Source organism: Prionailurus viverrinus, chromosome C2 (genome assembly GCF_022837055.1).
Source record: "Prionailurus viverrinus isolate Anna chromosome C2, UM_Priviv_1.0, whole genome shotgun sequence".
Taxonomy (NCBI): domain Eukaryota; kingdom Metazoa; phylum Chordata; class Mammalia; order Carnivora; family Felidae; genus Prionailurus; species Prionailurus viverrinus.
The window spans coordinates 126,131,330-126,147,870 of NC_062569.1; the positions used below are offsets into that span (position 1 = coordinate 126,131,330).

At 32.6% G+C, this 16,541-nt stretch overlaps 1 long non-coding RNA gene across 1 annotated transcript in view; it reads left to right on the plus strand.

Annotated features, from left to right (window-relative positions):
- Positions 1 to 504: 504 nt before the first annotated feature.
- Positions 505 to 16,541, plus strand: part of LOC125175555 (uncharacterized) — a 103,230-nt gene continuing 87,193 nt past the window's right edge. Inside the window, exon 1 of the long non-coding RNA XR_007155872.1 lies at positions 505 to 577. This is a non-coding gene — a long non-coding RNA (uncharacterized LOC125175555). The remainder of the gene's footprint in view (positions 578 to 16,541) is intronic.

Below are 16,541 nucleotides of genomic sequence, written 5' to 3' on the forward strand. Positions count from 1 at the left end.
TGTTTTCTTGACTTCCTGACACTCCTATTGTAATTTTCAGCAGACTAATTCAGGATTCTGACAATTCAAATTTTGCTTCTCCTCTACTACTTACATATACGTCTTTTTAAAAATTTTTTCAATATTTATTTGTTTTTGAAAGAGAGAGACAGACAGAGCATGAACGGGGGAGGGTCAGAGAGAGAGGGAACACAGAATCCAAAGCAGGCTACAGGCTCTTAACTGACAGCACAGAGCCCGATGCAGGGCTTGAACTCATGAACCACATGATCATGACCTGAGCTGAAGTCAAACACTTAGCCGACTGAGCTACCCAGACGCCCCCACTACTTACATATTTCTGATGTTAGCTGCCACCGAACACTTTTCTGTGACTATTTGACTTCTGGCCTGCACCTTCATATCACAACATTAGGCAAGTGGGCCTATTGTGAGGTAAGAATAGTTCTAGAAGACAAACCTTCACTGGAATCACTGGGAAGAAGCCAACAATTCATGGAATGTGTTTCATGACCCCTAAGTAAACCCACTAAATGCACACATGAATCATCTTCTTGCTTGGCCAGATCCTGTAAAGGTCAGTCACTCAAATACCCACTCATCTGAGGGATGGTATTTTCCTGACTCTCCATCTAGAGTTATTATTTTCATGTGTGAAGGGTTGATAAATCTGTATTAGAAAGAATGTGATGTGAAACAAGAAGAAAAGTCACACAAGAGTGAAACACATTTTATTTATCCCCATTATCTCCACAAGGGTCATAGTTGTTTCAGATTTCAGAGGGATTCAAAGGAATAAAATGTAATTAGTGATGTGATCGTGACAATGTATCAACCAGTGAGTATCAAGACTATTGAAAGATATTATCCCCTCAAAAAAAAATCCACAAAAACCCATATTCTAGTGCACGGGTTGAGAATATGAGTAGCAAAGAAAAAGGAAGTAGTATTTGTGGAAAACAATAAAACCTAGTGAATTTTTGACAGGCCAGAATGAGGCCTTCAATATCAGATTTTAGAATGTAGAGAGGTTACTTTGACTTTGGTTAATTTCGAGTCCTATAATAATAGCTCCCCTGTGAAGTCAGTCCTACCTGAAATTGTGAGAGACTTTCAATGTCTATCAAGTGGTTATGAAACTCTTCTCTACCTTGATGGTGGTAGTGGTTACATGTCTGTATGAGTTTATCAAAACCTATGGAATTTTACACTAAAAAGTTTAATGCCATGTAAAACGATATCTTAATAAATATATTTTAACACCTTTTTGGCAATAGTAATAATAATAACAAAAACAAAATAAATGGAAAACATAAGAAAAAGTATTTTCAATTTAAATCACACAGAGCTAAGAGACCATCTAAAGTGCTTCTAAAATTTGAAAAGAAAAAATCTGGTAATAATTGAACCGAAAGTATAAACAGACATATCCTGGAAAATAGAAATATGGCAGGCCCTTCAATATATTAAAGGATGTTCAAACTTACCCATAAGAGAAATACAACTTTAAACTGATCATGTCTAATGAATTATTTTGTCTCAAAATCCAATTTGTGATGACAGACTCTGTTGGCAAGACTCTAGGGAAACAAGCTCTCTCATAAATTGCTGATGCATATGTAAAATTATAAAATAGTTATGAAGAAACTGTGGCACAGGACTAGAAGTGTTTGCAGACAAGATAATGATGGCCATATTCAGCAGCAGCACTCACCAGAAAAGCAACATTCAAATGCAAACATTGAAGGGCTCACAAAGAACACACAAAGAGTTTAATATACAGAATGGTTGACTGGGGCTTCCAGCATTTCAAATCTCTAAATTTTGAAGAAAGCAATAGTGTACCAAATACCATTTTCTTAAAAAAAGATATTCATTATAGACAGATACCTTTTCCTCTCCATTCCTTCCATCCTCAAGTTCTGGTAAATGCACAATGAAAAAAAAAACTTGCCGAGATTTCTCCCGCTTAAGTTCAAGTATACAGGTTAGGTCATGCATTCTAGACAAATAAAAAGTATCTTGGTGAAGTGACATTTAAGGTTGAACTGAATTCTGAGAAAAATAATTTCCCCTGAGATATCTGCTCTAGAACCTGGAGATTGTTTTGTTTTCTAAATGTGAAGTGTGGAGATCTAGGTTTTAACAGTTTTGTGTGTCTAAGTAACTCATTATCATCCTTAAACATAAGACTCACTAGGGATTTTGTAATGGGATAACACTTTTTCTGAGATCCTGATTTTTGTTTGCTGTTCTTGCCAGAGAGCTCTCTAACTGCTGAGAGACCCCACTCTGCTCCTGCATCAAGAACTCCTCTAACTCAGATTCAAGATTCAGTGAATAGATAAGGATGAATTTTATAATGTAGTTTATTTAGAATATAACTGACAAGGGTCAAATACTTTTATTTTTGACTTTAATTCCTTTAAAATTAACATCATTGGGTTTGAATTTGCTATGGCATTTGATATTTGGCATCAAATTTCTCTCTAAAAATTCCATGAAAAGGAGAGGGTTTGTACTGAGTAATGAACGAATGAGTTAACTTTCAGTCTTAGGTGCAGAGACTTTTGATTTAGTTCAATGAATGCGCTGTTTGACCTTATAAAGGTGGGAGCAAAATTGTCCCCATAAAGAGATGACATTGCTCTATTCCTACTTGGCAAGAGACTAAAAATTTCCAAAGGAAAATAACTGAGTGATGTGAAGGAGATCTTGTCTCTTTATACCTGATTTTTCTTTCCATACGAAGAGAGATTAAACAGGTTGAGATGACTGCCCTCTTTCTGTCCCTTTCTGTCCAGAGTACTTTGAGTGTCACCTGAAATTCCCTACTTAGGGAAGTAAATGGAACTTTCTTCACTAATTTCTTCATTTTTGTATTGGGAGTAACTAATTACTGGGATCAAGGGTTCTCTTCTCTTATTTCAGATCATAAATCCTGGCCAAATGCCTCCATGAGATGTGTTTGTGTATTTGTTCGTGCCTGTCCTGAGTACATACTATAAGTAAACATGCACAATCCTGACAATTTTGTTACATAAAGCAAGCCCTTTCAGCCTACATAAAAGTTAATATTCAAAAATACCTTTATCAGTAAACTGCTAATTTGGCCTCTACCTATTACAACTTAATCTTACTTCTCACATCAATCAAAAATCAGGTAATTTAGAACAGTGCTACTTATTAGGTCTTCACAAAGACCCTTATAATAACTTTTGGTAATCCTGGGATTAGCACTCAATCATAGATTTAGCCATCAAATTCAACAAGAAAAGTTTACTCAGCTTCTCCTCCATCTTAACCCAATATACATGAATTAAAGGCTTTTAAAATGTTATTTGGTAGCATGTTGCTTGTTGACTTTTATGTTATTTGTGTATTATATTATTATGGTTGTATAATATATTCATAGCATACACTGTTATGTTTTATATGTATTAAATATGTATATTGTATGTATTATAGATAATATATTATGTATTATATGTATTATATATATTATATAGTTATATTTAGTGTTTTCAAGTTAATTTATTATTTTTTTATTATAGTAAGAGTTTTGAACATGCCTGTTCTATATTTCTGATACTCACTGGAGTTGAGCAACAGAATATGGCAGTCGAGGCTCTATTCCAGAGAAATAAATTGCCAGGAATCCTTTGGAATAAAGGCACTTTTATTTATTCAAATTAAGTTAAAATATTGCTTAAATATCTAAGATGTACCCTAAATATTCCTGGCCATGTAAATACAATAGTGAGCCAGATAGATAAGGCTTCTCATATTATAAAGCTTATATTCTATTGAGGAAAATCAGTACACAAGGTAAAGTAAATATATACATAAATACATTAATAAACTTGACATTTCAAGATAGTACTTGCTTCCACGAAGAAAATAAAACTACACAGTATGTATCTGTTACAGATTGCCATGCATCAAATCACCTTCAATCTTAGTGGTTTAAAGTTACTCTTATTACCTGCTCTGATTTGCTGGATTGATCATTTGTGCTGAGTTGATCATTTTGTCTCATCTGTGGTCCCTTATGCAACTATACTCAGGTAGTGGCTTGGCTGAGGCTGAAAGTTCAACATCGCTTCATTCACATGTCTAGAAGTTACTGATGGCTTTTGAAAGGGCCTCCCCAATAAGTTTGTCATTTCTTCTTTACATGATGGTCACAACGCAAAAAGAGGGCAAGTTCCCGTGTATAAGGATTATTAAATCTCTTTGTGTCAAATTTGATGATCGTCCCATTGGCTTATACAATTCTATGGTGAAGTTCAGAGCCAATATGGGAGGGGGCTACACAAGGGCATGGTTATCAGATGTTGTGTTAATCGAGAGCCATTAATGTGACAAGCTCCATAGAGAGTTACTAGCATGCATGTGTGTATGTTGTGTTTGTTGAACTTCACCAAATTCGGTAACCATGCAAGCCTTCAGTATGAAGCAAAATTGGAGCTCAGGTCTGAATATTGAGCCTTGCATTATAGTTTAGTAACAAATGGTTGAAGTTTTCTCTATATTATCATGTTTCTTTTTATTTAATGATGAACAATAGATATACTCAAAATTACAGAGAAAAAAAAAACTTAACACTGCCGATACCTAATCTTGATTTTAAATACAATCATGACCTATTTTCTTAAATTATTTCTAAAACTTTATTTTTATGTTAGTGTAAATGATGTCACTTAATAGATTTATTTTTAGAGTATTTGCCAATAGCATATAGAAATGTAATTGATTTTAGTATGTTGACTGGTTATCCTGCAATCTTACTATATTGGCTTATTAGATCTAATTGCTGTTTTGTAGATTACTTATGATTTTCTGCATACATAGTCATGTTTTCTGTAAATAAGTTTGTTTACTTTTTCTTTTCCAAACTGTGTGCTTTATATTTTCTTTTCATGTCATGTTTCAGTAATGCCTTGAAATGGTGGACATTCTTGCTTTGTTTTGAATCCCACGTTTTGTGTGTGTGTGTGTGTGTGTGTGTGTGTGTGTGTGTGTGTGAATTTACTGCAACAATGGGGGTGAAGGACATCATGGGGATATGATTCTAGAGGGTATATATATATATATATATATATGTATGTATGTATATATATATATATATATATATATATATGTTTTCTTTTTACTCAGTGTCAAGGAGAGAGAGGCAGATTGTCTTTGTGTTTTCTTCCAGTGTACCTAGAAATTCTCACTCATTTTTATGTTAAATATGTATCCTCCGGAATCTCAGTTTTATGCAGTGTTGTCCTACTAGATTCCCTGGCTTATACATCCCTAGATTTTATTCTCTTTTCCCTATTCAGTGACTCAACAGAAGCTTAATATATCCAAGGTTCAGTGAAAGTCCTCAGGTTGAGGATTGTTTGATATCTGTGTTTATCTTCTAGTGTTGTCAGTTTCATTGCATTTGGGGCATGATCTATCCTTACTTTCAGGCCATCTTGTCGATATACTTAAAAAGATGTTTTAAAATTATATGAGCTATTACTTTATTCCATACAGTCAGAATGTTTAGCCAGTGTCTTAGGAGAAAAAAAAATCTATTGGAAACAGAAATCCAAACTTGCCCTTTAGAGGAACTGAGAAACTTTGCTGATCTCACAGGATTCGGGGTATACTTAAAAATGTCAATATATGTAAAGTAATTAGAACAGTGCCTTGCACTTAGAAAATGCTGTATAGCTAGTAGTTGTTTCATTTTTTAATGGGAAAATGATATGGCTTTAAAGACAGTTTTATGCTAGTAAATAGCAAGAACTCCAATACACTAGCACAAGAGATCAATACATTTAGTCATCATTAAATAGGCTCATGTTATATGAGTAGATATTTATGGACTTTGTTCTGTGATACTAGTTGGAAAGATGGTATTTGGAGAATTTGAATTTTCCTGTGAGACAGAAATGAGATAGGAATGTGGAAGAAATGGACACTGACTTGGAAGGGAGACCTGGACAGCAGAGCCAAAGGCTTCAGTGAAGAGGATGAAGAAGGAACCTACATTTGTTAAAGCCTGGTGTGTGCCGGGCACAGCATCATGTGTTCTAAATAAAATTTCTTCATATAATCTGAAAGCAGTAGCTCCAAAATATGAGTATTGATGTAAATTGAAAATTGGAAATTGGAGATTGAAATCAGAAGAATTAAATATCTTACAGGTGGTTGAAGCTTTATTTTGAAACACATTCTTTTAAATTAATCAGTACAGTGCTTTGTACCAACTGGGGTTTCATAATACATCTGTTGTGTTATTAATATATCACTATGTTTATAGCAAAACTAAAGTGTTTATTATTGTATCAAAGCCGTCTCATTTGCTCACATCCACTTGCTTATGAAGTTAAAGTAAGTTGTCACATATTAGTTACCAATTTCAATGACAGTAACCATTCTTCATATATCTTCTTCAATGTACTACTAATCTCTACCGAATCTATGGTTGTTGAAGTTGGTGAATTTGAGGCACAGCAAAGTTAAGGTGGAAAATTATGAGGTGAAATTTTTACTCATGCAAACTCTGGCTATAAACTCTTTCTATATAAATAATAATATATAGTTCAAGTAAAGGGACAGAATCAATACATGATTTGAAATTTCATAACAAAACTATTATTAAATATATGAAAAATTGCATATACTAGAGTAGTTGCATATCATGGCCTTTAAGAAAATGGATATTTTAAAAATATGTAGGTATGGATAGGGATCCAGATAGAGACTAAGTGAGAAAATAGGCTTTCTATCTTCTGGTTTTTACTTGAGTTTGTTTCAGCAATACTCATGAATTCATGTAGAGGAATTATCAAACATATATGTTTAGTAGAATCTTTAGTAGCACTATCTACCAAATGTGGTGCTGGGCATTTTTATAGTTCAGGGAAAGCCACTGGTTGGTGTAATGAAACTCTCAGTGCATTGACACAATAAAGATTTATGCATTTGTGTTTGGTCATACCAGTTTGTAGGGGGGCTTTGTTTTAGGCAATCATTGAAAACTCTATTCTTGGTTCATCCGGGGGGGGGGGGCTGCTATTACCTAGGACCTGAGAGTCCCTCATTGGCACTCTGCATCCGGGCATGGAGATGAACAGAGAGCATGGAGCTTTATGTCAAATCATATGTATTGGGTTGTAAAATTGGAAAACTTACTTCTGTCCACATTCCCATGGCCAGAACTCATCACATGGCCACATCTGACTGTAAGAGGGGAGGGAGGTATATTCTAATGGTACTCTCATAGGGAGAATAGGAAGACTTTGGTGCATAACTGGCCAGAATAGGTTACAACATTTAAAAACAAGCTAAAATGTTGTAATCTAGCCCACACTATTATTCTCACTTGTCTATACTTCGGGTAGCACGACCAAAAGGCATAAGATTCCTGAAAGTAGAGTCAGAAACCATGAACTTTAGACACAGGGTATAGATGAGAAAATACATAGAGAAGAAAAAGGGCTTGATAAAAAATTTAGTGGACTACGTGCCTCTTTAAAAAGCAAATCTTTCAAAGTTAGGTGGGAAAGGCAATTTAGGAATATAGTTTAAGTCTAGTTAAGCAGTAATTCATAGTTGTTGAGTAATTTTTACATAGAAAGTAAATTGTTACATGTACATGTTATGAAGGTAATTTTCAGTTTGGGGAAAAATTAGGGAAGTAAATATTCTAGAGTCAGGGAAATAGACAAGAAACTCACCCCAGAATTTTATGCCAGAGACCTAAGAGACTGAATTTCAATGGTGTTGTGTGGAAGGAGAAAGACAAACACACTGGAGATATTTCAGAGATAAAATAGAAAATATGTGACCCTTTATTGAATAAAAAGAGTTATAATCCAGAATGTAAATGTTAAAATTAGAGATGTTGTAATTAAATGCAGTCACCCATTAAATGTGTCTGGGTGTAACTGGAGTTATTTCCCAAGCATCAGGGAAATAAGTCAGAGTAACTACAAAAAGTTCATTTTACAAGAATAAAAGGAAAGAGTGACATGATTGCTAATGGCTACCAATAGATCTTGACTGTAAGTAAGTTGATAAAAATGTAGAAAAAACTACATTTACCCATGCCTCTATTTAATTATATAATTTTCATTTTTCTTGAGTATGTGGTTATGGATTAAATATGTCTCTTAAAATCTGTATCAGCTTAAAATCTTGGGTGTAGACTGACATATAATTATAGCATATTCTGTAGCATCATACAGAATAAAATAAATGTCACATAGAGATTATTGTGTTCTTGTGACACATCTCACCTGGGAAAAAATAATTGTTGGAACTTGCTCTGTTTTCTTGGTCAGTTTGTTTCACAGTGTTTGAAAATATAATATTCATGTCACAGCTTATATTTTTCATGTTTTGCAATATTGTTAAAATTTGAATAATTTATAATAATCATTTAGAATTGAGAAAACTTGGCTTTAGAGTACAGCTGAAGGTTTAGAGGAAAAGATCATTTCATTTTATAGAGCTTATGAAATGCTCTTGTGCTCTAAATGGACATTCTAATGTTTCTATGATAATCAATGAACTTACTCTCTCTTGAACAGTGATCTTTATTTCAAAAGACAAGACTTCAAAATATCTTTAGAACAGTTCTCTTTCTTTGAAATGCACACTTCTACAGAAACAACAATAGTTCTCACCAGTTAGTTTTGTTTATTCATTGTTGATAATATAACTGTGTGCTTCCAATGAATTTATACTTTATCAGGGCAGACAAGCGGAGTTCTCTTTTAGCTGCCTGCAGGCCAATGTCTATGCATCGAAGACCTTTTTGGAAGGGCATAGGTCATTCTCACTTGCATTTAAATAAGTTCACTGGACTTAGCAAATACCAAGAAAGTGATGTTCTTAAAAATATTCTCTATTTGTGCTTTATAATCTCTAGAAAATACTAAGGTGTCATTAGGAACTTTGGAGGGGGGTCTTTTTCAATTTAATTTTTAAATAATGTTGCTCAAGGGAAAGAAAGTGATCCGTGTCTACCTAAAAGATAGACTTAAACCAATATAATAAGTTTCAATTAAGGGATGATCAAAATGAGTTATATGCATTGCATTTATTGGATTTATAATGAAATGATGACAGACCATTAAGTATAAGCAGGTATTAAAAGGAAGTTCAAAATATAATGTTTTTTAAACATATAGAGCTAGTTTTCCCATTTAATAATTTGTGATAACTCTGAGTTATCTGAGATAAATCTGATGTCACAGATTATCAGTTTTTATGATGGTATTACTAATACTTAAGGGGTTTCACTCCATATATCATCCTTAGTTATTAAACTATAACTATAACTGTAACTATAATGTTTACAAGAATAAAAGAAAAGGAAAAATGTCGGAAGTTCTCAGAACATGGCACTGGCTTTGATTATCAATTAGAAATAAAATTAGTAATTAATTCTTGTTAATTCCGTTACATTTATTTTCTTTGGTGTTGACAAGTATGAAGATTTCTGAAATAACTTCTCAGGGATTTAATTCAAGTAACAAAACTCACTAGGATAGAAACATAGACAAATCTTGAGTGAGAAATATGAGCTGATATTTTTTATATGATCTTTAAAACATTTCTAGGTCGAATTCAAAGAGAAATTTAGTTGTTCCTCTAAAGTGATTGTTTTTCTAAAGAAGTAAATATATTTTTTCAGACATTCACAAAGTGAGCATTTATATACATATTCAATAGTAGTAGCAGGGATAGAAACAAACAATTGTTTTTCCATTACTCAGTGTATCATACGTGAAATACTCAGAATCTTAGGAGCCAGCCAGGCAACTTTCCTCATTGTAAAGGTAAAATACAGTTCAGAAATGAAGAGCTATATTCAAAAGCTGTCAAACTAGTGTGCTTTCAATTGGATGTCCCTGAAACTCTACGACAAAGAACGAAGGAAAAACGCAAGAGCTTATAATGTTATGTGACTTCATTAATAGTATATTATATGGTTTATAAAGCATCATTTCACAAGTCATATGGAAAAGCTGAGTACTTTAATTACTTTTTTGTTTATTATTGATCTATTTTGTTTGTATTATTTTGCTTATCAAGACAAATTGGATCAGCTATTTGACTAGGTTGACTATTGCTAGTCTTATAAAATAGTATTTTAGGACTCTCCAAAGAAACAGAGTCAATAGGATAGATAGATATATCAATAGACAGACAGAGATGGAGATTAAAAATAGAAAGAATTGGCTCATGTCATTGTGAAGGCCAGCAAGCCTGAAATTCACAGGATAGACTAGTAGGCTGGAATTTCAGACAGAATTTCTATGATAGTCTTAAGGCAGAATTCCTTCTTTACTAGGAAAGTTTAGTTTTTGCTCTTAAGGTTTTAAACTTACTTGAAAGAAACCCACCCTCATTACAGAGAATAATCTGCTTTACTTAAAGTCATCTGGTTATAAATGTTAATCACATCTACAAAATATCTTCACAACAATATCTAGAATAGTGTTTTACAAAAAAACGGAGATAATATTATCTAGCCAAGTTAACACATAAAATTAACCACCATGACAATTGAAGGGAAAATGTGAAGTATTTACAATGTCAAGCAAAACTGGATGCTCAGGGAAGCTAAATTCACTATAACTATCCTTAGATTGCTTATTAGGGCTTGTAACGTTTGTGTGTCCAGTTTGGATCAATTTCCACAAATAGCTAAATTAGAATTGTAGCGATGGTCCCTATTATTTTCTGCATAAAAGTACCACTAATGTTATTTTTCCATAAGTCAACAATGATATGATTATGACTAAAATAGATAAATAAAATTCCAGGCCAAGAAGTCCAGAAAGCACTACAAATGACTCCCAGTCTAAATGGGTGCATGTTCCATGTTGAGAACCAAGCCTTTGTTGAAACTTTAGTGAGAGGCTAAAAACAAAAGAACTCAGATTAGACTATATGAGATTTAATCCTGGTTTTATCTTTTAAGGACTCTCTTACTGGGGAAAACACAAAATATCTTGATATAGTATTTTTAACCTGTAAAGTGGGATTTCTAACTAAAATATTGCCAATTAGAATTCAGTGAAATAATTCTTTCAAAGCCTTTAACCTTTTTTTCTGACATGTGGTGGCTATCCAATAAACTTTAGCTGTAATTAAAATAATACAAACTATTTATTTGTTTATTTATTTAATTACTTTTAATTTTTAGGCATGCTAGCAATGGCTTCATTTCACAGGTGAAAAAATGAGACTTACAGAGGGTAAGCAACTTGGGGAAAATCACACATTGGCGACATTTGGGTATTCATATCAGTAAATAGAAGAGGAACTATTTTACCTTCACATTGTAGAATGTCTAACAATGTCTTTGAGAGGAAAATATATTGCTACATAACAGAAAATAATCTGAGATAGAATCAGTTTTTGGTGACACTGATGCGTGAAACACAGTGGGAGTAGTCTTAGAATAATATATTGAAAAGGCGTTCATGTAGGCAATACAAAAGAAATAAAGCTATTAAGCTAAATTTTAGGTCTTTGTCCCCTAATTCACCACAGCATATCAACTTTATAAGCTTTCCCAATAAAATAATAAATACATTTTCATGCAGAAGAAAATGGAATAATCAACACCTCTTCTATCAGAGATCGTGATTTTCAACATTTTCTTACACATACACGTTTTGTTTCTTTTTTTTTTAACCAAGCAATATAAAAATTACTAGCAAATTATTTTCCAGTTTTTCTGACTACATTCTAAGAAGCATAATAATTAAAAATGTAAGTATTATAAATATCACAGAAATAACAATCATATAACAAAAGAATTACATTTATCTTATTACTCCCAATTTGGTAAGGTAAACTAGTAGTTCATTATTATTTAACCTGATTTTGTGCTTCTTGGAGTTTAAAGGAGATGAAATATTTTTCTTATTTATTGGCCATCTCTATCCCTTATCTTGTGGATAGACATTACAAATGTTTTAGTTACAATCAAACTCAAATAATTGCAAGTCACACTTCAACTTCCAAAGAAATGAAAATACAACTGTATATTTGAGTAAACTCAATTTAAATGGCCTGAATTTTGTGAATATAAATGTAACTTATTTCACTGTAGAAAATGAAAAGAACATAAAAGAGAGTAAAAAGGAAAGTAATAAAGCACAATTTCCATTTATCATTGTAACATCTGATCAACAGAATGAGCATGGCTAACATAGTGTCATTTGGTTACAACAGTATGGTTAATTGTATATTCGGTTTCTCAGAGAAAAAAATAAATAGACAATAGACAGAGAATAGATAACAGTTAGTAGATAACAATCTCTTGCACATACCCCACACAAAAATTCTTCAAAGCAAACTTAGGATATCTTAAATGTGTATGTCCTGCTACTTTTCTACTTAACTCCCACTTTATCTAAAAATTGTCATGGGGAGCCTGCGTGGCTCAGTTGGTTAAGTGCCTGACTTAAGTCATGATCTCAGGTCCTTATCTCAAGGTCTGTGAGTTTGAACCCCACATCAGGCTTTCTGCTGTCAGCCCAGAGCCTGCTTCAGATCCTCTGTCCAATTTTTCTCTCTGCTCCTCCCCCACTCACTCACTCACACATTCTCTCTCTCTAAAAACAAATAAATATTTTTTAAAAAGTTGTCATGTATGGGTTTATCACATTTTGTTTATCCATCCATTAGTGAAGAGATGGTCCTACCTTTTGAAATCTACAATTTCATGTTTTGAAAGTATCTTTTCTTTTAATGTTTTTTAATGTTGATTTTTGAGAGAGAGGGACAGAGTATAAGCGGGTAGGGGCAGAGAGAGAGGGAGACACAGAATGTGAAGCAGGCTCTGGGCTCTGAGCTGTCAGCACAGAGCCCCAGGTGGTACTACTGGAACCCATGGACCATGAGATCATGACCTGAGCAGAAGTCGGACGAATAACCAATGGAGCCACCCAGGCACCCCTCATGTTTTGGAATGTATCTTAAAAAAAAGCATCAGATATGTATAAAATGTTTTATAAATACAGACATTGATGATTGTTTAACAAGTGTTTATTGTCTACTATGTGCCAAAAACTACTTCTTAAGCTAATAGCTAAAGAAATTAAAAAAGTGAATGTCACTGAAAAAATCTCTGACTCCACCTTGATTTTACTCCAGTGGAAATGACAGTTACTAAGAACATATAATTGAATATGGTTTAATACACATAATTTATATACAATATATGAATATAAATATATATTGTCATGTCAAATAGTGTTTTTGAAAGTCTTTACACATAATATATACAAATATATAAGAAAAATGAGTCTATAATATAAGTGAATCTTAAAATTATTACACTGAGTGAAAGTAGATAGCCAAAGAAAATATTCTTTACAGAATCATTTTTATAAAATTATAAAAAATACAATCTGTAGAGATAAGAAACAGATCAGGAGTCATCTTTGGCTGGAGAGAGAACAGGTGGATTGGAAAGGATACAAGAAAACTTTTGGTTTCCCTATTTTGTAATACACTAATTGAAATCATGTGTATATTGTATTCTTTTAATTTTTCCTTTTTTTTTTGGTTATTCATAGGAATGAAAATTTTTGTCACTTGTAAATAATTCACAAGCCATTATCTTTGTCCATATTCTTTTTTATTTCAGTGGAAGTGCTGATTTTTTTTTCTTATTGATTTGCAAAGACATCCTTAGATTAAAAAAATTCCTCTAATATATACTACAAGTATTTTACTAAATTATCTCTTTTTTTAATATTTGCAATCCCATTGATATAAAGAAGTTTTACAATTATAGATAATATACTCATTTCAATTCTACTCAATTTATTTCAATTTAATTGTTTCCTCCATTCAACAAATATTTACAAAGTATCTGTTGGAAACTGAATGAATACATTATTATCTTTCTCAAAGAATCTCAGTTCTGTTAAAAGATAAACTGAAGCCTCTTAAAAATTTCAAGAGTTTAGATTAGCCAAGAATCAACTCTAATAAGGCAGTGTCAAACCACAAGTGATTAGGGGCAAGTTCCACCCACAGAGATTAGAGGAAAGACTTTTATAAAAAAGTCGAAGCAAAACAAGGAAATTATATAATTGGCTATAGCATATAGATTGCCTTATTTCGGAAAGCCTAATTGTCCTTAGGTTTTGATTTCATTATCTTACAACATTTGCAGCTTTTGCAGACTACTAAAGGCATTAGAACAGACCAATGGCCTTTTGGTTTAATTAATTTAACAGTTCCAAATGACATTATCTTGCCTTTTGAAGAAAAGACATAGATTCTAATTATAGACTTTGTTCTATTTTTATGTAGTTTTCAAAAATCAAAAAAAGATTCTTTTTAGTCTATTCAGGGAAGAGTTAAAAAATAAGCCAAATGTACAGTACCTTTCAACCACCAGAATTTAGCATAGTAGTTACTAAATGATTATAATTTTTAAATAAGGATTTGTGTTATTATATCTTTAGTTAAAATAATAGTTTTTACCCTCTTTTTGTTCTGCCTTGGAGTTATATTGATCTTTAAAATCTCACTGAGACTTTTATAAAAAGTGAAAGGTGTATAATTGGATTCTACTTGAAAGCCAGTAGCTCAGAGACAAGAGTTCCATTTTGAATCAGTTGAGAAATATCAGATTGTACACAGACTTGTGAGTAGTGTATTGCCTCTGGACTGATCACTTGCCTAAGAATGAGGAAATTTTTAAGTAAATGAACAATCATCTCTCTGTAAATTACCCCTATGTTCCACCAGCTGAGTGACCAAGCAGAATCAATTTGTATCTGAGAGATTGTTCTTGGTTTCCCTGCAAAAACAGATGGCAATGTTTGAACAAATTCACCAAATTATAAAGCAAACTTGTTATAATTTCAATCTTCACTTGTCAATCAACAACCATACACTCACTCAAATTTCAAAACTCATCATCTTTTTACGATGTTAAAATAGAACAAACAAATGAATTATGTGTTTAGGATATAATCATGCAAAGCCTGGAAAAATGAGATCAGACTTGGCTCAGTGTCAAATTTGACACCATTGCAATTGAGTGTTAGATTCAAAGATGCCTTGAACACAATAATCAATAATAGCAAAGTCTAAAATAATTAATGTGAATTAGTTATGTCTCCTACATTAACTTTTATCAGTTTTTTTGGACAGGTTAAAAATATGTGCTCATTTTTCCATGTCCATAAGTTATTATAGCATTTGCTACTAAATTATTGCAAAGATAGACAATCCTTAATGGGGGAAAAAAAAGATTATCAAATGTGAATCTATGTTTTCTTGTTCAACATGTGTATTTTACAGCCTAACCCCTAGTAACACATTCATCTATTTTAGTTTTTCCTTTTTAGAATCCTAACAAGCACCTACCAACATGTGCGTGTGCATGCATGCACACGCACATACACACACACACACACACACACAGTCTCAGAAAATGCATCTATCTATTAAAACAATATATATGATGAATTGGTTTAGGGGCATATTGATTTATATAAGAATCACCAAACTAATTTCCTATGTATAATTTGGTGAAAGATTTAGTCTGAATAAATCAGATGAAGCAAAATTGTTGCTCCTTAGAAAATATTAATATAAATAGTTTATATGAAAGGACACAGAAAATTGAGAAATTCTAGTTCTATTAAGTTACAGATATCTTTTAAAAGGTCATAAATGAATTTATTCCTTTAAAATGTTTGTTAAGCATCATGTTTTCCTGTTTCCTTGTTCTCTATTAATATGTTGTCTGAACTTTAAAACTATTATTCCATTCAGTTATTAGAAATATTTTAAGTATATTTGGAACATTCTGAGTACATATGTCTAATTTTTCAAATAAATTTTATTAAAGCTAATCTAATTTCTCTGTGAAAATTTAACATCTCAATCGAAATGTTCTGTGAGTATAAAATACACACTAGATTTCAAAGATTAAATAATGTAAAATATCACAATACTGATTTCCACATAATTAAATATTAAAATAATAATTTGGGTTTATAATTTAAATAAGTACATTCTTAATTTTTTAAACGGTTTTTATATATCTACGAGATTGTAAAAGGAGAAGAAATAAAAGCGTTAATGTTGGTAAAGTACTTAACAGTTTCCTATCACATAGCTAATTTTTACTAATATTCATGATTTTTGTCAGAATCCACCGTTTGCCTATATCATAGGCCAAAGAGGGATTTTCTTTTATAATGTGAATATTACTGGTGAAAAATCTGCTTAAATGTATCATTTTATCCTGATCTGGGATGGAGAATTAATTTTTAGGCATGTCTTTATTTATTTTTTTTTTCAACGTTTATTTTTGGGACAGAGAGAGACAGAGCATGAACGGGGGAGGGGCAGAGAGAGAGGGAGACACAGAATCGGAAACAGGCTCCAGGCTCCGAGCCATCAGCCCAGAGCCCGACGCGGGGCTCGAACTCACGGACCCAAGATCGTGACCTGGCTGAAGTCAGACGCTTAACCAACTGCGCCACCCAGGCGCCTCT